Genomic DNA, 23792 nt, shown 5'->3' with positions numbered 1-23792 from the left:
TGGAGTGAAGGACCAGCTGAATATAAGATGGTATCATCAGCATACAGATGAATCCTGGAATTTCCTGCAGCTTTGGCTACATCGTTAATATAAATGGAGAACAAAATAGGGCCTAAGATGGAGCCTTGAGGCACACCTTTAGAGATAGTAAGAGGTTCAGACATGATGTTTTCGGTCTTCACCCGCTGGACACGACCAGCCAAGTAGCTAGCAAATCAGTTGCAATATCTACTGGACAAGCCAATGCTGGTAATGTTATGGTTGACCGAGTCAAAAGCCTTGGCTAGATCTATAAAGGCTGCTACACAAGTCTGTTTGTTATCCATGGCGGAGATGACATCATCAAGGACCTTCAGTGTAGCGGTGGTACATCCGTGGCCTTTCCTAAACCCAGACTGCAGGTCAGACAAAATATGATTTAAGTCAATGAAGTGAATTAGTTGTTTATGTACCAGTTTCTCTAAGACTTTGGCCAAACAGGGCAAGATGGAAATCGGCCTGTAGCAGTTCGGGTCAGAGCCAGAGCCTCCTTTAAAGAGGGGGAGAATCGTAGCCAATTTCCAGTCAAGGGGGAAAACAGACAAATGAAATGACAGGTTAAACAGTCTTGTAATAGGGGAAGCAATAATATGAGCCGCTGATTTTAAAAACACGGGGTCAAGCCCATCAGATCCAGCTGACTTGTTTGAATCTAACTTAATGAGCTCATCCAGAACTTCTGAAACCTTAACAGGTTGAAGGGAGAAGCTGTTAACGCTGGGTGATGAAGTAGGGGTGTTAGGTGAATCTGTTACAGGGGCAGCTGCACCAAGGAAATTAGACGAGTTCACAAAATGTTGGTTGAGTTGTGTGGCCATGCGCTGTTTATCAGTAACGACAATGTCATCAAAGATCAAAGAAGTGGCTCTTAATGTGCATGCTGGAGCAGAGGGTGGTCTGTAGCAAACAGCTACAGACAGAGTGATATTTGTTGATAGTTTAACAGTAACAGTTCAAATTGTTTGGGGAATGATTTAGACAGCGTAACAGAACATTGCAAATGGTCTTTTACAAATAAAGCCACGCCGCCACCCTTGGTGGATCTATCCTGACGAAAGACGTTGTAACCGGGTATTCGAATTTCTAGATCCGAGACACCTTTCTTAAGCCATGATTCAGAGACAGCCAGAACATCAGGGTTTGCAGTGTGCACCCAAGATTTTAAATAGTCAAGTTTTGGCAACAAACTACAGATATTGACATGTAGAAAGCCCAATGATTTACGGTCACAAAACTCATTAAACGACAGATTAGAGGCAGTGGGACAATAAATAGCAGGCCCAGGGTCTGGGTGAACATTTCCAGAGATGAATAACATAAGAATGATTAATACACGGCTGAGGACAGTACTAAAATGTTGCATTTGGTTATCTTTCAATGACTGTTTGGTCAAAATTAAAGCGGAGGAGTCGTAGAACTGCTGCAAGAACATGTGAGAATACAAAGAAATAGGCTTTGTTACATACCAAGTGGGAAGTCCAAAAGTCTTTGTAAACCAGAAGGTTGAAATGTCCCTGGTTGATAAACTAAAGTCCAATGTACCAACACCATTAGAAATGATGGCAGTCTCCCGTGTGCACCTGCTAGAAAGGCAGCTTGTAGGAGCTGATGTGATCCAGAAAATATAAATGATTGTAAGCCAAAAAGGCCAGGAAGGTTTTAGTGGATGAAACATGTCCAAACCAATAAGCAATAGGTTAGGCTGTAGCAGATTGAGGAGGGTCAGGCTGCAGCCAGCAGAGGAGGCTAGGTTGTAGTAGCAGCAGCAGGTGGAGCAGCAGCAGGTGGAGGCTAGGCTGCAGCAGGATGATCAGGCCCAGGCCGCAGCCACCAGAGGAGGCTAGGTTGTAGTAGCAGCAGCAGGTGGAGTAGCGTTAGCACTGACAAGTACTGGAGCTGGAGCAGGAACTGGAACAGGACCGGGGATGGACGGACGGAGGGTCAGACTCACTGGCGACAGATGGTGGGAGGCTGGCAGTAACAGGCAGCATCTGGTCAAAACTAGACAGAATCTGACAGTAACTTGCAGTATGGACCGACACTCGATGACTGCAGGAGCAGGGCAGATATAGTCTGGTGAGGTGATCAGTGGATTCAGCCACCTGCAGGTGGTGATCAGAACAAGTGGCGGCAGCTGCTCCGACTAGTGAGGGGTGTGGCCATGGGAGGTGACAGAACACATGGGGAAACAATAACAAACAGACAGGGGAATGACAGAACATGCGAGGAAAAGCGACTAGGGACAAAACAGAGGGAGACACTCCAGGGTCAGACACGGATCCTGACAGTACCCCCCCTCAAAGGGAGCCTCTCGGCGACCAGACTGGACCGGACCGGGTGGGAGGAGGGACCTAGGATCACAACAACACAAGACAAGACAAGTAGGGAAACCTAGGTGGACAGAGGATGGGCACGGGGCAGGACAGACTGGGGTGACTGCTCCGGAGGACGGCCACGGGGTAGGATGGAATTGGGGGACCACTCCAGAGGACGGCCATGGGGCAGGACGGACATGGGTACCCTCTCCGGAGGACGTGAGGCAGGACGGGCTTGAGGGACCTCTCCCTCCGCATAGCCGGAGAGCAGGGACGGTGGCGGCAAAATCCCTCTAGACCCTGAGCTGGAGGCATGGTGTTCTCAACCCAGCCGGAAACTGGTGGCCAGAGCTGGAGGCGGGGTGTTGGCGACCCATCCAGCGACAGGAAACGGAGGAACGGTGTCGTCAATCTGCCCGGAAGTTAGTGACCCGACGACCTGTTCAGAGACAGGAACAGGGGGGAACGGTGTCGTCGATCCGGCTGGAAGTTAGTGGCGCGATGATTCGTTCAGAAACAGGAACGGGGGGGACGGCGACGTCGATCTGGCCGAAAGATAGTGGCCCGACCACCTGTTCGGAGACAGGAACTGGAGGGACGGTGTTCTCGACCCAGCCGGAAACTGGTGGCCCGACGTCGGCAACAGGAAACGGAGGGGCGGCGCTACCGCCAAGGAGGCCACCCTGTAGGATCCAGCGGGCCAACTCCCTGGCCCGAATGGCGTCTGTATCTCTTTCCAGAGCTGCGGTGGTGAGAGAGCCAGTAGTGGCCAGAGAGTCTGTGGTGGCTGCGGGGGTAGAGAGTTTGTAGTGGCAACTGACGGGGCTGAAGTCTCTGTCGTGGCGGCTGAAGGCTTGCTCATGGCGGCTGACTGCTACAAAACCATAGACCAGGGGCATAGCAGGACAGGAGGACCGGTGACCCCGGCGTCGCTTCCTCGTGGGGGGGTCCCAGAAGGCCAGGCGGGTTCCCTCAAACCCTGTCCTGGGTTCAACGGAAACGGGTGAGTTCCGGTGGGCCTGACTGGCAAAATACTGAAATAAGGGACAGCTGACGGGACAGCTGGCAGGAGCGTTGTCCGGTAGTGCTGGCTGATAGCGCTGGCTATTACCACTGACAGGTACTGGAGCTGGAACTGGAACAGGACCGGGGACGGACGGACAAACGGTCAGACTCACTGGCGACAGATGGTGGGAGGCTGGCAATAACAGGCAGAATCTGGTCGAAACTAGACAGAATCTGACAGTAACTCGCAGTATGGACCGAAACTCGATCACTGCAGGGGCAGGGCAGATATAGTCTGGTGAGGTGATCAGTGGATTCAGCTACCTGCAGGTGGTGATCAGGACGAGTTGCGGCAGCTGCTACGACCGGTGAGGGGTGTGGCCATATGAGGTGACAGAACACATGGATGTCAGGAGTCCTGTTTTCCTCCATTTTACCCCCGATCACCTCTCCTCTTGTGTCCCCTCAGTCCTCTGTCTGCTTGTTCTGTGTCCTCCTCTTCTCACCTCCCGTGTCCACACCCCTCACTGGTCCCAGCAGCTGCAGCCACTCACCCCGGATCACCACATGCCGGTGTGCTGCATCTCCCTGATCACCTCCCTGGACTATATGTACCTTGCCCCTGCACTCCTCTGGTGGTTGGTTCATTAGTTAGTCACCCGTCCGTCCCGTTCCTCTGGCTCCTGTTCCACCTGCAGAGCTATCTGTCGGAGTCACCAGTCAGTGGAGTTGCCCTCCCGACTCGGAGGATTATAGACTCTGTTTTTTCCCGCTGCCCTGCCCGCCGCATCTCCCTAGATCAGTCGGTTGAGTTGCTCTCCCAACTTGGAAGCAAGTGGACACTGTAGGTGCCACTTTTTGGTTTGTTTGTTTTTGTTTATGGAAATAAAGACTGTATTTTGGAATCGATACCCGAGTCTGTGAGCCTGCATTTGGGTCCTGGTAAAACACCCCCCTCACAACAGAATGAACCGACCAAGGAAAGACCCAGCGGCCACAGACTTGGGTCCGAGGTACATGACTTTGTTTCAATATTTTGCCAGTCAGGCCCGCCGGAATGATCCTGTTTTCGCTGGACCCAAGACTGGATTCAAGGGAACCTGCCTGGCCTTCTGGGACACCCCCCAGAAGGAGGCGACGCCGGGGTCACCAGCCATCCAGACCTGCTACGCCCTTGGTCTCTGGACGCATAGCCATCAGTCGCCATGAGCGAGCCTACAGCCCAGGCAGTCGTCCAACTCCAGCTCCTGCTGTTTCCGGCGCGGCCGACGTCCCGCCTCCAGCTCCAGTCTCCGGCGCGGTCGACGCACTGCCTCCTGCTCCGTCCTCTGGCGCGGTCAAAGGTCACTGTGTTTTATCAGCCCATTACAGTATTCTAAACCCAATACTTCAGGAACACTGAGGGAATTTCTTCAAATTTGACACAAACATTCATGATACTTTTGGCCATCAAATTCTTATCAGTTCACCTTTAAGTCAAAGGTAAAGTTTCCCAATATGAATGATATCTCAGGAATGCCTTGAGAGACAGGATAAAGTTGACAGATTTTGTTGATCGAAGGACAAGGGTCAAGTTTAATATGACCTCAAATCTGTCGCGTTTGTCAGTCCCATATTTGTGAATTTCAGAAAGGTCTTAAGGGAATTTGGCACTAACTTTCAATTAGACTTAAGGAAGACTTAAGACTTAGAATTAAGTGGTCAAAGGTAACAGTGACCTCACAAAGCACATTTGGCCAAAATTCTATCATTTAAACAGTAATTGTGACAACAGTTTACAGTTTATCTAATAGGTTAAAATTATTGTTATTCATTTCTATTTATTATTCAACACTGTAACTTAAGAGTAGAAGTTGAGATTGTGACATTACCCCTGGCTGTCCATCTAGAAATTGTGGTTATTATATCGATCTTCAGTGCCGTCAAGATTCAAGTTGTGTGTGAAACCTTATAATATATAGCTTCTTTGCAGCATTACATCTATGGGTTTTGACAGATATACATGTAAACCACAAATTAAGTGGTTAGTGGAGGCATACAACTGCTAGGCGTTGATTATAGTTTCTAAATATAGTTGCAGTGTTAGTAGAGTTTCAGCATATATGATGGTCAGTGCCTGTTGGTTAAAAACTGCTCCAACAGTTTCAAAATTAACCTGAGGCCTATGCCCAGTAAGACGCAAGCAATGGAAACCATTATCTATAGAGAGTAACCATCACCATATATTCACAGTGAATTTATGGGTCTGGTCTGGTAACACATGATATTATTTGTGATGATAATTGGGAATATATATTTTTTAATAAAACAAACAAAAACAAACTCTGTTTTTTAATTGAAAGATTTGCCCACACAGTTCCCTTTTGATTATAAAGAAAATATTGTAGTCAAATAGAATATATTAAGTATAAACTACCTTCCCCCTCTCTGTAACCTTTTATGTGCAAATTGTAATAGTTTGTTCATCATCAGACAACACAGAAAAAAAAGAGAAAATCTTTTATATCCTCATTCCCTTTCCCAGTCAAATACTGATGTTTTGTCAAAGCCTTTGGCAGCAGAGAGATAAACACATGATGCCCTTTTCTGTTAGCACTTTGACCACCCAGGTCAAAGAAGATCAGTGGAAAGTGACAAAATCTGCATTGGGAAGAGGTTGGGGCAGTTGGACAGAAAAACAAGACGCTCAACTGGGAGACTAGGTGAACTTACACAACGGATTTAATTTATGGAACGTATGTAAAATAACTTATGGAACATTACTAATGTGCAGTTACTCATTTTAAGCAAAACCTTAATCACGTAGTTTTGAGTGACAAACCTTACGGTAGCTTGTGCATATATCTGAAGTGCAAGCATGCTTTGACAAAACTTCAGTATTTGACGTGCAATTAGAACAGGTTAGTCTGACACATCCGCTGGCCCAATGGCCTACGGCGAGTCAAGATGGATGCAGGGCACCTACTATTGACCAGTCACTGGGCCAGTGATGGCTAATAAACCCTACAATGTGAGCATGTATAAGATGATGTCATCTTTTTCAAGATACGTGAGCAGTGAAATACAAGTGGGGGAGCTGTGCTTAATCCACCGCATCTCTACTGGTACTCAAAAAAATGTCCATGCAATAAACACAAGGCTATAAAAAGAAATAGGGTCTTTCTACATTTGTGGTAGCAACAATACTTTTGGGTAAAAACAGTGAATAATATGTTTTGTCCAGTTTTCCCTGCAAAGGATCAAAATGGACAGGAGGAGCAAACACAGACAAGGCTGCTCTTCATCAGCCTAGAGACTCCTGACATTGAGAAATCAAACTCTGTCTGTAGTGGAGGGGTGACTTGCGTGAGCAAACACAAGGAGCTTTGAATGAAAATGCGGACACAAACAAATGCGATTATGATTTTAACGAGTACATTTGTAAGAGATATCCCATGTTTCCCATACACAGGCACTACATGTGCAGCCTCCCTGGGTAGATGAACACCCACCCAGGTAGAACTTGAGTAAATCTTACATTAGAACACATACATTCAATCTTTTCAAACTGAAATGGTGGGCAGCCACCAAGCTAGCGTCTACAACTGTAGACTGTGGGACAATTAAATAAATTGTAAATTATAGCTACAGAAAAATACCTCAGTAACACTCTCCCCGTGAAGTGCGTAAACATCTGCATGCACACGATATCCAAAGGCAGTGCCATTACATGGCATTTCTGCAAAGAGTCGGAATCCCAAAAGAGATTCTGACTGACCAGGGCACCTCATTCATGTCATGAACACAGAGAACTTTACGGATTACTGGGCAGAATAAGATCTCTAATCATTGCCCCAGAAAAAGAAATTCAATACGTCCTGGACCTGCGAGCAAAACTCCTCACACTGGGAAGGCTGTCACATGAGAATTTGCTCCAGGCCCAGGAACGTCAACAACAGAGGGGCCAAGCTGAGGCAATTCACACTGGGAGAAAAGGTACTTGTATTGCTTCCTTCTTCCAGCTCGAAACTCCTCGCCAAGTGGCAAGGACCCTTTGTGGTCACACAGCGAGTAGGGGATGTCGACAATGGAGAGATGGAGAGAAGTGGAGTCTGTTTCTTTGGTGTCTGCAGTATCTGAGAGAGAGGAGCTGGGGCCAGAGGTTCCAAAATCCAACAATCCTGCCTCGCTCCCTTTCGACGCCAATCTCTCCAGGACTCAGAGAACAGACGTTGCCCAGTTGCAAAAGCAGTTTGCTGATGTGTTCTCCCTCCTGCCAGGACGAACAAACCTCATACTGCATCAAATTGAGACTCCTCCGGGTGTGACGGTGCGGTTACGACCCTACATGTTACCTGAACACAAGGAAAAGTGGTTCAGAGGGAATTGGCTGCTATGCTGGATATGGGAGTAATAGAAGAGTCCAACAGTGCCTGGTGTAGCCCCATTGTTCTTGTTGCCAAGAAGGATGGATCTATACGGTTCAGTGTGGACCATCGCAGGGTGAATGATGTGTCACGATTTGATGTGTACCCAATGCCCCGGGTCGATGAACTCCTGCACCGACTGGGCACTGCATGTTTCTTTACGACACTGGATTTAACCAAGGGCTACTGGCAGATTCCTCTCTCCCCAGAGTCTAAGGAAAAAACGGCCTTCTCCACTCCGTTTGGATTATACCAATTCACCACACTTCCCTTTGGGTTGTTCGGTGCCCCAGCCACTTTCCAACACCTAATGGACCGGGTGCTGTGTCCGCATGCTGCCGCCTACCTGGATGATGTCATCATCCAAATGGCTCCCCGGCCTAAATCGGGCGGTGGGGGTATGTGGTAGTGGGGCATGGTTTGGCTCAGCTGCAGGATGGACTGATTGGGGGAGTGGTTCAGGTCCAAAGTGGTCCAAAGTAGTATCCTTAACCACTATTTTAAACAGTGATAGGACAGCTTACCATACCTGGATGACCAGCATCAGTGTTGATTTTCTGTTAAAGACTATGGTTCTGAATAGAAGAAAGCTAAAATAAAACTCTATCATTTGCCGGACATACTATTTGTTTGTTGTTCTATAGACTGTACCAGCAGTAATCCCTGCTCTTTGCTATTCATACTTCTGTCAGGAAATGATTGACTTTTTCAATCCCTATGAAATAAAACATTCATATTAATTTAGCTTCATAGCAGGTGGAGGGCTCGTTTGTGGCTTTATTCAAAGGATCAGAAAATCCCGTCAAACCAAAATGAAACTGCTAAAGCCCAAACTCCAATTGAAGTTTGATATCATCCTCTGGCAAACATAAGTGGATTTGGTTTTAATAGTTGGCTTTAATCCCTCTGATGTGATTTAACTCAAAAGTGCAGGTCAGTGATGAAAAAACTAGGAAAATATGATTATCTTATCCAGAAATATTTGAACCCTGAAGAATTACCTGTCACAGGCTGTGAGGGGGAATAAATAACTCATAAGTTCTCATGCAGAATTACATTCTGTTCCTTTGTGTACAAATCGGCTTACTCGTTGTTTTGACAGATTGCACAACAATGCTGTTAAAATTCAGCTCAGGCTGCAGCCATCGCACTGAGGAGTCTATTTGAAGTGGAACAGAAGTTTGGAAATTGTACATCAACAGCTGTGCACGGCAAGACGTGCAAGCAAACAAACACACACACACACCTAACAGGAATGTCAATAAGCCCAGGAATAATTACATGCATGCTTTGGCCTGACACTGAGTCTTAACAGTTTTAGCAGGGAAATTAAAAAGCTGCAGTCTGTGGTTTTAAAATAACAATGACAACACTCTCAAATTATTATTTGACCCATTTACAGAATTAAGGGCCTGATTTATTAAAGGTTTGCGTGTGCAAAATCACGTGCAAACTCCACACCACCCACAAAAAAAATGTCCCAGCTGATCTACTAACAACGTGCAATAAGGATTGTGTCTTTCAACTGTGCAATTTAACACACGTTGTCCATTTTGCGTGTTTACCAGCATGCGTATGTAATATTGGGCATTTCTACTTGAAGGTGCCAAATACTGGGAGGGGAAATGCAAATAGATACATTTACTGTTATGAGGTGCGGCAGGATTGGACCCAAATGCAGACACAAAATCGAGTTCAGGTACAGAACAGACTTTATTTTCTGGTTGAGGATGAGTCCGAGGCAGGCTACCAGGCTGCCTCGGATTCATCGGAATTCAATTCAATTCAATTTTATTTATATAGCGCCAAATCACAACATAGGTTATGGGTGTAGTTTCCTGAGGTCCGACACAGGGTAGCAGGCAGGATAGAGGTAGTCCACGGCAAGACAACAGGACAGGACAGATGGCTGGCAGCATTGGCGACAGGTTGCAGGTGAGTGGACGTAGCCGATAATATGGACTGACAACCCAAGACCGCAGGACCAGGGTTGATATAGTGTTGGGAGGTGATTAGTGGAATGAGGCACTGGTGTGTCAACCTGCAGGTGGTAATCAGCTGGATTGTCAGCAGCCGCTCAGAATGATCAGGAGTGTGGCCATGGGAAGTTTCTGGAGACAGGAAGTGCAGAGACACAGACCAAAATACAAAGCACGTGGCACACCACAATAAATAGGGGAATTACAGCACACATGAGGAGAGGCGATCTGGGGAAACAAAGGTCAAAACACACAGGGTCAGACAGGGATCCTGACATTTAGCACCCGCAATTATATTTATTAAACCTGAAAGTAGAAATAGGGGAAGTGATTACGTGGATATTTCAGTACAACTGAAATGTATTAATCAGATGAACTTTAGGAGAGACGGCTGATCTTATTGTGGTGAGAAGGAAACGAATGAAACTAAGGAATGTGTGGAGAATGTGGTTTTACACCCGTGTAAACATTTCTGAGATACCAGAGAATTTTATTTTTTTTGACATCGTTTGTCAAGTGTTGACATTTCTGAGTTATTGAATGAACTGAATGATGATTGACAGCCAACAACAAGGAGGAGCCACAAAATACCAGCAATATCAAAACTTCTTCCGACTCAGCATTGCCCTGCCTCTGGGTCATTGCAGTGTATTGCTGCTTGGATATGCCACCCAGTACCGTTTTTCAGGTGTGCTGTCCCAGGTCCTGAATGTGTCCCACAGAATTCACAGGTAGCCTCATAAGGTTCCCGAGTACTCGCGGGGCACTGAATGAAAGTAATTCACCTGCTCATCAAAGAAAGAGCTGTACCTGCTGATTGGAGTTTGTTAGAGGCATCTCGTCCACATCCCTCCTGTTTTATTTGCTGGCATTTTGTTATATGACTCTTGTATTTTTCGCCTAATATCTTGCCATATTCATATAATTTCATCTGTTGATCTTTTTGTTATTCCCTCGGCATTGCTGAATTTTCCTCGCTGAAAATATCCTGTATAGCGTTTTGTTCTTGTTATATTTATATATATTAATTTCAATGGGATCAGATTTCCTTTTGTCTTTGCGGTCGTTCTGATAGAATTTTTTTTTTTAAATTTCACTCTATTAATCCCCGAGGGGAAATTTCTTTGCTACAGCAGGGGGGAGCTGCTGCAACAGGCTGCCACTAGCGCGGCGCCAGGTAACCTGACCTGAGGTGCATGTTTTTGGATGATGGGAGGAAGCCGGAGAACCTGGAGAGAACCCACGCAAGCACAGGGAGAACATGCAAACTCTGCACAGAAAGGCCCAGGACCGGATTCGAACCCGGAACCTTTTTGCTGTGAGGCGACAATGCTAACCACTGCACCACCGTGCCGCCCAAATGGCTGGAATCACTTTAACACATGCAAATACCTCATTTAAATAGACATAGCCGGTTACAATAGATAGTGTGCATGGTATGAGATACTCAGAGTTGTTTGGAGATGCCTGCCTACACATTGCAACTCCTTTCCTACTCTACTGCCTGTAAGACTTAGCAACGGGTGCCACACACCAATTCTGCAGTGAAAATTAAACTATTCATATCTCTATCTCCACCCTAATAAAGTGATTAAAAAAGTGACAGAGTGTCTGAAGGAGGAAACACATCAAACATCTTCAAGACTACCTCCATGCAGATCAAAGTACGTGTCCCATTTATAACGTTAATGCCTGACCAAAAATGTGTGGGTTTTTTCGGCCCCCACCCAGCTGGAGACTGGGTGGAGGCCGAATAGCACCGTTCCTGCTCTCCAGTGTCTGGCCAACTGGGGGCCAGCACCCGACCCCCAGTGACTGCTCCCCAGTCAGCTGAAGCTCTACCTGTCACCGGATCTAACGATGCCACACCTTCCCCTCAGCCTGCTCCTCAGCCTGTTCCTCTGCCTGCTCCTCAGCCTGCTCCTCAGCCTGCCCCAAGGCCGAGCACCATGACCTGGCACTACCAGGTGCACTGTTAGCCATCTCTTTGGCCTTCAGTATTCTTCCTGACCAGCATCCTGCCCTGGGCTTCAATGTGTGTGCCCTGGTCCCTGTGGGGCTCTGCCTTCACCACCAGCTTCCATCCGGTGCTCCTCTGTGCCTTTGCCTTAATATTTAGCCTCTTGTCCTGCCTCAGGCGGGGCCATTCTGGAACTGGGCTGCCCTGCAGAGATTTCTAATTCCCCCTGCTATCCACGGTGGAGCATTTAAAAGGACAGAATCATCCACTACAGAATATTCCCGGTACGCAAACTGTCGGGGGGTCAAATACATGCTCTATACGTAGTTTCAGAAGGGAGAGACATCTTTATCATGTGTGATGTGAGAGCCACAGGTCTGGAGTCATCTCTTGTAGCCGTATGTCCCACTGTGGATGTGAGTACAAGACATTATGTTTTTCAGAACCGGACCCCTCCCTATTTGCGCACTGAAGTCTCTTAAAAGAACCAATTAAACTGAATGGCCTGGTCTACATCACCTACTGCTGCCTGGCTCTTCTTCTCTTAGCCAGTGAAGGTCCTCATTCATTGGAAAACCTCTCGGGTGTTTTTGTGCAGCAGCTTCTTCTCTGCATTCATGTTGTAGTCCTCTTTTAAGCTCATCATCTGCGTGTGCAATGTTGCACACGCCTGAGCTTCCCCCGTCTCCATTCTTCAAACAATTTAGTTTTTGATTGATGTTACCTGATGTTACTGATGATCCCGTGTTTTTTTTAAATTTGGAAATCAGTGTACAGTCTTGTGTGCACTGTATGTTGCAGCACTATTGTTCTCAAACAAAACCAGCCCTCCACCTTTGTTTTTTCCACTCACTCTGACATCTTTACCGCTCAAACTGTACTGAAGCCAGCTAAATCTACACAGGAGTCAGGGATGTTGTTGTTCAGCCAAGTCTCCGTAAAACACATAAGGCTATAGTCCTGGTATGCCCCATGGCCTTTGACATGTGCCTCTAGCTTTATACACTTGTTATGCAGAAGTTTGATATTCCCCATGAGGGGTCCTCTTTCTCGTCATACTTCCTCCACTACCTACTTTGCCGGTGCAAGCATTTAGGGAGTGGCTGGATTCATCAAAATGCCGCTGCCACCGGGTAGTTTGACATTGGTGAGACACAAGTTGGTCTCCGTCAGGTGACTCCAGCCAAGGTAGAAAAAGCATTCCTTATAGACCAGCATGTAGAGCGGGACTTGTTTGAAGACATCCTGAAGAGGGTGGCTGAATGATGGGGAAAAGGATTTGTCTCTTCCTCTTGTTTGCATTGTGGCTCCGGAAAGTCTCTTGTCCGAAAAGTTTCCTTTGTTTTCTGTCTTATTTGCAAGTGATTATTTCTGCATCTAATTGACGAATCCCATGTGTCCTTATCTTGTGACCTACAACCAACTCAGTATTACCATACAAAAGCAGATACAAAGGGAATGGGGGTGACTGTCAACTGTTTGTCAACTGTATAAAAGCTGCCCTGAGAGAAAAGAAGGACTGTGCAAGGGAGAACGGAAGACGAGGACAGCGGAGGAGAGGACTGCTGGGGTAGAGCCAGGCTGGGGAGAGCCCGGCTGAGGTGAGCCCTGCTGGAAGGACTGCTGAGGAAGGACTGCTGGAAGGACTGCTGAAGAAGAACTGCGAGAGGACTGCGGAGGAGAGGACCTGCTGGGGAAAAGAGCCCTGCTGTAGAGCCCTGCTGGAGAGAACTGCTAGAGCCCTGCTGGAGAGGACTGCTGGAAAGCCCTGATGGAGAGTGTGGAATATAGATCTGATTAAAGCATATGTGGGCTCATATGATGTACGTTCAAAATATATACTGACTGTAATCATTGTATAACACATTGCTTGTAATATATGTTGGCTGTAATCATGGTAGAACACATTGCTTATGCAGGAATTTAGCACATGTACGAAATACGGAGCATAACTGACCGTTGGGTGTACCTGTTGTAAAACAGGGAAGAGAGAGTTCAAGAGTCCAACTATAGGATAACAACTCTATAAATGGTATAGAAAACCGTTGAACTAATAATGACCCAGACATGAGACTAGTAAATAAGTAAGTGAAAGGAGGAAGTAAGTAGAACAGGCTCAGCACGAGAGGTTATACATTAGCTCTAAGTAAACATGCCCAGGACTGTATAAAAGTGTGTGCTTGATCTGTATGTGGCAGAATCCAACAAAGAGACCTCAGGTTGATGTTGGGCTCTCCAAGATATCTTGTAAACTACGCTTAATAAAAATCAACTCAGACCGGTAACTGCTTAAAGACTGCTTCTATCAACGGACTCGGGGAAAACAATTGGGGATACAACAAGAGCCATGCTGGAGAACTGCTGTAGAGCACTGCTGGGGGGATGGGAGAGCCCTGCTAGAGAACTGCTGGGGGGAGCACTGCTGGACACCTCTCTTTGAGGGTGCATGTATGTGTTCCTTCTTGCAAGAATAAAATGTCCGATGTGTTTGATTTTGAACCAAGCCTCTTGAGTAATATTTCTAACACTGAATTGTATTAGCAAGCCGTTTTTCAACATGGCTGAGTAAAAAAGAAGACAAGCAGCAGGGATGCTCGAGTTTTATAGTCAAGCTGTAGAGTGTATTGCTCCCTCCTCAGTGCAAACATTTGTCTCAGTGCCAAGGGGGAACTCAAAAGAAAACGTCAAAACCAAGTAACCAAAAATATAATGAGATGCTTTAGTGTTAAAGAAATAATGCTGAAGACAAAATGTTTACTGTGTAACTGTACTGCAACTTCAATTTACACCAGCCTTGTAATCCTTCATGGATACTGGGAGATCAGGGACATAACTGTAGTGTTTACAAGACCCTGCAGTTATGGGAATATGGTTTAATATCTGCATAACACCTGCATTAAACTTCTTATATGAGAACACTGGAGACTACCTGCAATGCCACTACACACCTTGCCTTTGTTTGGGCTCTTACTGCAATGCGTAATCATTCAGCCATGATAGAGCTTACATTCACTGTGGTGTGTTTATCTCCATAAGGACAAGATAGGAATCTGCTTAGTTGGACAATACACATAGTGTAGAAGCCAATAGATCAGCTGTAATTTCACGCTTGGAGAGGGAGGCTAGATCAATGAAGCAGGCGGTAATACATGGGGAGCAGAATGGGATTTGATGGAGCTGGTATCATCTATGCAACAAAAGGTATCAGGTAACAGGTTGTTCCTGGTAGGCTAAGACAACATGGCTCCCATTCTTCTTGTGAGCTTTAAAATCATGTCATGTCTTCCTGTGACCTTGTACTACTGGATTGTAACCGCTTAAAACAAAGGTTTTTACAGACAGTGTTTGGGAATGTCACATATCAAAGATAGCAACAGGTTTAGTCTCCGAACAGTGAATAAGACATGATAATTAAAAAGGCAGAACAGAAATTTCATTAAAATGTCATTGATGAAATCTCCACTGAATGTCTTTAGTTTTTGTTGATTAAAACTAGACTAATAATGTGTGTCTGCATCTTGAGATTTGATTTATAAATACCAAAACATCTTTCACAGTATAGACTAAGTTAGTCAAGTGAAAACCCAGACACAGAAAGAGAGAATGTGAGAGAGAAAAGAACAGACAATTATCAATCAAGACAGCAGATTGGACCATTTAAAAAGACTCATTCATACAAAGATGTGTGGCAGCATTTGAGTGCCTCTGATTAGAATCCCAGAATTGTAAATTGTGGCTAATTAGGCTGTCATGGGTTCATTAAGGGCTTCAGCGACTCAGCTCTCCCTCACCTGCATGTATATTAAAACTCATTAGCTTCCTTGTTTGAGACACCACTTGCATTAATTGCCATTGATGGCCTGGCTCTTTTTGCAGGGGCCTTTTCATGCTCTCTTGCACAACATAGTTAGCATCATGAAAGTCCTTTGATAATTAGTATTTTTTTTCTCCCTAAGCTTTAATATTGTGTGCATTTTCAAAGGAGTAGATTTTACTGTACATCCAAGGATCCTTGAAAAACAACAGTCTGCCAAACAAACACGAAACAGCAAAACGGCCAATGTTGAAATAATGGAGTTTTAAGTTTTTAGTGAAACTAAAAGAATGTCGAGCAGTCATCGCTTTTGTGTTACTTATCTGGGTCCAGGTCGCAATCTCAGCAGGCTAAGAAGATTAGCCTCACATCCTTGTCCCTCATCACATCTTATAGCTCCTCCTGTGCAATCCCGAGGTATTCCTTGGAGAGGTATTATGTGCCCATCAGTGAGAAAGGAGACCCCACAGCAGACCTAGACTGCTGCTTTCCATCCAGTTGTTGTAACACTGAATTTAGACCTGTGTCAGTATTTTCAGCTGATGTTTGGTGCGGTCTCTGCAGATGCTGGGCCCCACCAGGATTGTGTCTTATCATCTTTTTGATTCACCCTTTTCCTCAACAGAAAAGACTTCAGGATTGGACTTTTGCAAATGATGTAGTTCAGCCTTCCTCATCAGCCTTTCACAGGCACAAGGACAGTCCACAGCCGAACATAAAGTGCCAGCTGCAAAAGAAAGAGGACTGACATTTGTAGTTTCCACTTTATCCAACAGATCCAACATATTTAATAGATGTCCATTCACTGCTCTGCACAGTCAGTCATTTGGATTAAAAAAGACAGGTACCTTGTACTCATCTATGTTATTTAAAATAGTTTGCATTATATTGATATAGTATTTATAAACACAGCAATACAAATTTAGACTAAGAATTATTGATCCTTGGCTAAACCAATTTATTATTGTCTTTAAAATTAACCTGTACTAGTTTATTATAATAATAATAATTAAAAAAACAAACATTTCTAACCTATAAAACCAGGTTTAAGCACAAATAATCTGTAAGATTATAGAGAGTTTGTACTTTGGGTTGAAAACAATGACTTTCTTAAGGGAACCTTTATTGTCGTGGATGAAGGATTACTTCATTCTGGTTTGGCTCGTCAGTCTTGATTTTTGGGCAAAAAATAATGTTCACTTTTCCACCAAATTAACTTCAGAACTTTAAGAAATTAACTGCAAAGCCTTCATGTCTTTTGATCTGCAATTTAGATTTAACATTCAAGGATAGAAACTTCTCTCTTGCTGGATGATGACACACCAAGTATCAGTATAAGATGCTGCTTTGAATAGATGATTTCCATATGCTTTACAACCTACTAAACACAGATTTGCTAAAAAAAGATCTTGTTTTGGACTCGTAGTGTTCTAGATCAGTATGCACTTAGGCTCAGCCTTTGTAATCTTGCCTTACAAACATGACAGGATTCCCACAAAGGCTTTAACCTCAAAGCTTTGACTGTAAACATGACGGTACTAATAAATACAAATCTTGTGAATCAGTAGCTGTATCCAAAGTTGGTGGTGTGTGATTTTTATATGAAAACTAAATTGTGAAGAACTGTTAAGAAAACCTTATTGTATCTTTGCTGTAAAAAAAATCTGTCAAATATGGTAACATACAGTGGTGTGAAAAAGTGTTTGCCCCCTTCCTGATTTCCAATTTTTTTGCATGTCTGTCAAACTTAAATGTTTCAGATCATCAAACAAATTTAAATATTAGTCAAAGATAACACAAGTAAACACAAAATGCAGTTTTTAAATGTTTTTTATTATTAAGGGAGAAAAAAAATCCAAACCCACATGGCTCTGTGTGAAAAAGTGTTTGCCCCCTCCTGTTAAAGCATAACTTTATCACATCTGAGTTCAATTTCTCTAGCCACACCCAGGCCTGATTACTGCCACACCTGTTCTCAATCAAGAAATCACTTCAATAGGACCTGCCTGACAAAGTGAAGTAGACCAAAAGATCCTCAAAAGCTAGACATCATGCTGAGATCCAAAGAAATTCAGGAACAAATGAGAAAGAAAGTAATTGAGATCTATCAGTCTGGAAAAGGTTATAAAGCCATTTCTAAAGCTTTGGGACTCCAGAGAACCACAGTGAGAGGCATTATCCACAAATGGAGAAAACAGTGGTGAACCTTCCCAGGAGCGGCCAGCTGACCAAAATTACCCCAAGAGCGCAGCGACGACTCATCCGAGAGGTCACAAAAGACCCCACAACAACATCCAAAGAACTGCCGGCCTCACTTGCCTCAGTTAAGGTCAGTGTTCGTGACTCCACCATAAGAAAGAGACTGGGCAAAAATGGCCTGCATGGCAGAGTTCCAAGACCAAAACCACCGCTGAGCAAAAAGAACATTAAGGCTCGTCTCATTTCTCCAGAAAACATCTTGATGATCCCCAAGACTTTTGGGAAAATACTCTGTGGACTGACGAGACAAAATTTCAACTTTTTGGAAGGTGTGTGTCCCATTACATCTGGCGTAAAAGTAACACCGCATTTCAGAAAAAGAACATCATACCAACAGTAAAATATGGTGGTGGTAGTGTGATGGTCTGGGGCTGTTTTGCTGCTTCAGGACCTGGAAGACTTGCTGTGATAAATGGAACCATGAATTCTACTGTCTACCAAAAAATCCTGAAGGAGAATGTCCGGCCATCTGTTCGTGACCTCAAGCTGAAGCCAACTTGGGTTCTGCAGCAGGACAATGATCCAAAACACACCAGCAAGTCCACCTCTGAATGGCTGAAGAAAAACAAAATGAAGACTTTGGAGTGGCCTAGTCAAAGTCCTGACCTGAATCCTATTGAGATGCTGTGGCATGACCTTAAAAAGGAGGTTGGTGCTGGAAAACCCTCCAATGTGGCTGAATTACAACAACTCTGCAAAGATGAGTGGGCCAAAATTCCTGCACAGCGCTGTAAAAGACTCATTGCAAGTTATCGCAAACGTTTGATTGCAGTTGTTGCTGCTAAGGGTGGCCCAACCAGTTATTAGGTTTAGGGGGCAAACACTTTTTCACACAGGGCCATGTGGGTTTGGATTTTTTTTCTCCCTTAATAATAAAAACCTTCATTTAAAAACTGCATTTTGTGTTTACTTGTGTTATCTTTGACTGATATTTAAATTTGTTTGATGATCTGAAACATTTAAGTGTGACCAACATGCAAAAAAATAAGAAATCAGGACAGGGGCAAACACAGAGACAGAGAGTGACTGATAAATTAATTCATATACTTATAATGTGTAACTGTCAAACTGTAAACTGCCATTTAAAACACCTAACATTTGAGTATTTACATGTTTATATGGGAATTGATTTTAATCTTTATTGACCAAGTATCTTTATGAATAAAATTAATTTGACTATGTCTCTCAATGTTTGTACCTACAAAACTGCTCAGGAGGATACTCATCCATACAACCCCGTTTCCCAAAAAGTTGGGACGCTGTGTTAAATGTAAATAAAAACAGTATGCAACAATTTACCAAACATGTAAACCCTTATTTAATTGCAAATAGACCACGTATCAAAAGCTGTTTTATGAAAAGTTAGGACAGGATCATGTTTACCACTGTGTTGCATCACTTCTTTTAACAACATTGTAAATGTTTGGGAACTGTCAGACCATTCCTGAAGTTTTGGAAGTCAAATGTTGTCCCATTGCCTGATATGGAATTTCATCTGCTCAACAGTTCAGGGTCTCTTTTGCTGTATTTTTTATTTAATGATGCGTCAAATTTTTTAAATAGATGACAGGTCTGGACTGCTGACAGGCCAGTTTAGCACCCAGACTCTTCTGCTATGGAAACATGAACTTTTGGCTTTGAGCAAAGATAACGTTGCCAAAGTATCTAAGCACAAGTCATAGTAATTTAGATGTGCAATGGGTAGAGCAGGGGTTTGTGGGTGTGAGTATTGAGAGAAGTAGTTCTGGGGACACCAGTACAAGAAAATAAATTATAAAATGAAATATGAAATAAAGAGGGAGCCTAAACAACAATGTTTGGGCTCTTTAATTTATTCATCCATCCATTATCTATACCTGCTTTATCTTGAACAGGGTCAGCTATCACAGGGCCAACACAGAGAGATAGAAACAGACCAGAATTCATTCATTCACAGCTACGGGCAATTTAGAGTTATCAATTAATCTGCATGTCTTTGGACTGTGGGAGGAAGCCATAGTACCTGGGCAAAACCCACGCAGGTGAAGGGAGAACATGCAAACTCCACACAGGATGGCCCAAGGCTAAGGTTTGAGTACAGAACCTTCTTGCTGTGAGGCAACAGTGCTAACCACTGCACCACCATGCCACCCCTCTTTAATTTTAACATTTTGAAGTGAATATTAATGAGGTTATATAATAAATATTAATTATGTTATGTTCATTATCGTATTAATTAATTACTAGTCGTCTCAGCACCCCGCCCTGTAAGATCCAGCGGGCCAACTCCCTGGCCCAAATGGCGTCTGGATCTCTTGCTGGTGCTGCGGGGGTAGAGAGTCTGTAGTGGTGGCTGCCGGGGCTGAAGTCTCTGTCGTCAGGGCTGAAGGCTCTGTCGTCACAGCTGAAGGCTCTGTCATCGCAGCTGAAGGCTCTGTCGTCGGGGCTGATGTCCACAAAACCCAAGACTAGGTGCGTAGCAGGACAGTATTTCATAACTGTTTGGTATTGAAGGGGATCACCATCAAAAACCTGAATCTCTTTCATGGTGCAAGGAAGAGAGACACTGTTGTTGGATTAATAATGCAGTGATTTAATTTTGCTTTTCCATGATTGACAACATGTTGCTCTGTTCACCACTTCTTGAAGCAGGCAACGGATCTGGAGATGTCACAGGTGCATCCTGATTCCTCATGCCTGACAGAGATCTTAAGGGAGCAGTGGTGAGAGATTGGTTTTGAGTTGCATTTCTACCTGCAGATGTTATCAATGATGTTTGTGGAAGACTAACACCATACTTTGAAAGGGTTTGTTCATGAACATGAATTTCTAAATGTGACACAAAAGAATCCATTTCACTTGTAAAACATTCACACTCAATCCTCCTGAGGCTCCTAGATCCTTCACTTTGCCCATAGTAGCAGCAATATTTGCTTCCATCTCCAGTTGTTCTTTTTTCCTTCTTGGTTGTTCCTTTTGTTCCTCAATAGCGTGTTTAGCGTTGAGCATTTTTTTTCGAATGACAAGAGCCGCCACTTAAGCCACAGCCATTATACATGTAGAATCAGTGTTTGAAACTTTGGAACCTTATTTAGAAAAGCTTAGTCTACTTCTTCTACTTCCAACATTAGACACACTGTCCCTTGGTTGAATTTCATCCTGCATGTCGGGTGATTGTTTGACTGGGAGAAAGGAATGCTCTCCTCATGAGCATCAGTGTGTGGAATACTTTCCTTTATTTCCAACGGTGCTGCCTCCGCAGGTTGAATTGGAGAAATATCTGGATTTGATACATTTTCATTCATGGCTGTTGGTAAGTTTTGAGTCATGTGACCCACATGCAGAAAGAGCCTTCCAGTTTCAGAGAACTATACTGTATATTTACATCTTCCATAAAATCCTTGTTACATTTTGTAACACGTTTGAACCAGTTGCTCTTGGTTTCCTGTTTCTCTTCAGGAAGAAATACAATAATAGACTCGTGCAGCTTTTGCATTTTCAAACAGTTGTGTCACTTTTTTCAGTTTAAACTGCACATCCCTTGCATTTTCACCCATTTTCATCAGTTCTTTTAATACATTTGCAAGTGCAGAGGCAACACAAGCCAAAACCATCTCTCCCCAATAGACAAGCGGCAACACATCCAAACTGTTCAAACTTCCAACCATTACACAGAATTAATCAAACCTTACGCTTCTGATGGCTGTGGTGCGCTGCTGTCAACAAGCAAGTTTCCACCGCGGAAACAATCAATTGCGGCATCTCCAATCCATCCTGAAGAGGGGAGACAATCCAACAGTTCCAACAAAGTTCATACAGGCCGAAGGTCCGTGATCTAAAACTTCCATGTGATCTGTCAGCGCAGGAACCCATCGATGAAGTTGTGCCATGGATGCGGCTTATTTTCTGTTGACTAAATTGTAGCAACTGAATCCATTAAAGAAGCCGCTGAGAGGCTGAGTAAAGCTCTTGTCTGTGACACGCTTCAACAAAACAGATCCACAGGTCAATATGCCATTTAGGAGTTTTATTAATCAACACAAAAATACTAATCAGTTATTGAAAATCAAACAAACTGTATCCGACGTAAAGTAACATAAATCAATAACAACGGTGATGCGGTCAACAGAGAATTCTGGAGCCAAACTCACCCTCTGTGTCTGAGTGTTGCCATGAACTGAACAGGTAAAAGAAAAGGTGAAACAACACCCCCGTGCCAATTACCCCCAAGTGAGAGCTAGCTTGCAGCTGGACCAACAAACAAACTAACAAACAAACACAAATTAAACATATACGTTTTGGCTCCTCCACCCATATTTAATTGAAAATAGAATAAAGATATAAAATGCTAAAACTGATATTTTTGCATTCTATGAAAAATCGATGCTCATTTTATATTTGATGCCAGTAACATGTTTCAAAAAGGTTGAGACAGGGGAATCAAAGGACTGGAAAAGTGCACTTGGACTGCAAGGGCAAATAGTGCAACAATTTAAGAATAATGTTTGTCAATGTAAAACTGTCAAAAAAGTCTGGGATTTCGTCATTTACATTACATAATATCATTTGAAGATTCAGAGAATCTGAAGAAATCTCTGTACGCATGTAGTTTTTTAGTATATGAATGATATGAATGAAATAAGCAGAATTTACTGAACTAACAGTGATGGTAGAGGAAAATGGGGATATAAAAAGATGGAGCTGATTTAGAGCTGAAGAATTAGAGAGCTGTTTCGACTTACAATATTAGAACAAACCCAGAAAAATAGTGCCTACTTGGTGGTGGTTTTAGTCGTCATGACCAGCTGGATCAGGTCCAGATGTGATGATCCTGGCTGCTGGCGTTGTGCCGCAGGTGTCTGTTTCTGTGGCTGGCATGTGTGTCGAGGGTCTTGGGTGGTTCTGTGCTGCTGGTCTAGGTCTGTTTGATCGACTGGGGCACAGCTCGTGCCTGGAAACAGCAGGGAAGAAATAAACTCTGGACAACTATTAATTCAACTTTCAGGTTGATGATTAAGTAATGGAAAAAAAGGGAAATTTCTCTAAATACTCTTGTAGGGTCCTTAAAAAAATATTTGAAGTTGAACTAAAGAAAGAAAATAGCTTATTCTTAATTACAAATGTAATTAGATTGACTTTGCTCTGATTCGTTATAGAATGACAGAAGAAGTAAGAAAAAAAAATTCTGGCTTTGGACACAGAGACTGAGTTCAAGAGGGTTGACGAGCAAAAAAAACTGAGGAAGACAAGACAATGAGATCTGCAACTTTTAACCAGATGGGCTACACATGTTTAGGAGGTGTCAACCTCACCATCTCTCCTCCCTCGTGTTCTTATTTGGAGGCAACACCTTCCCTGGATATTTCTTTGATATTGTTTTATTGGAATTGAAACAAGATTATAAAAGGATCCATTATTTCTGCTACACATTAGTTGAATAATATTGCTGTAGGTTACATTCAACAAAGGAGCCTACATTAGTAACAGAGGTGTGAAATTAAAAGCACCAGAACCACAGAGGTGGTGTCCCGTTAACAATGTGGGCTTCATTGACAATTGGAATACTTTCTGGGGAAAACCTGGTCTGATCCGGAGAGATGGCATCCATCCTACTTTGGATGGCGCAGCTCTTCTTTCTAGAAATATGGCCATGTCTCTTAACAGCCCTAAAACCTGACATCCAGGGTTGAGGCCAGGACGCAGAGTTACAGTCTTACACGCTCCTCTGCAGCTTCTTTAGAGCTGTCACTCACCCAAAACGTTAAACAACCTACAGAGGTTGGGTACAGACCCAGACCACCTATATTTAAAAAACTCAAGAAAAGATGTATCAATAAAAATGTAATAAAAATTGATCCTACCAAATTAATGGATCAAAAAAAAATCTGACAATTAAAAGCGGACTATTAAATATCAGATCTCTCTGGTCTAAATCTCTGTTAGTAAATTACTTGATAACTGATCATCAGATTGATTTACTCTGTCTCACAGAGAGGAAGAGACAAATCCTTTTTCCCCATCACTGACAAAGAGTCC

The sequence above is a fragment of the Embiotoca jacksoni genome, unplaced genomic scaffold (genome assembly GCF_022577435.1).
Source record: "Embiotoca jacksoni isolate LCO1_2020_lvr unplaced genomic scaffold, fEmbJac1.0.p SCAF_7, whole genome shotgun sequence".
NCBI lineage: Eukaryota > Metazoa > Chordata > Actinopteri > Embiotocidae > Embiotoca > Embiotoca jacksoni.
The sequence above is the reverse complement of the archived record's forward strand: the minus strand, read 5'-3'. Positions refer to the sequence as shown.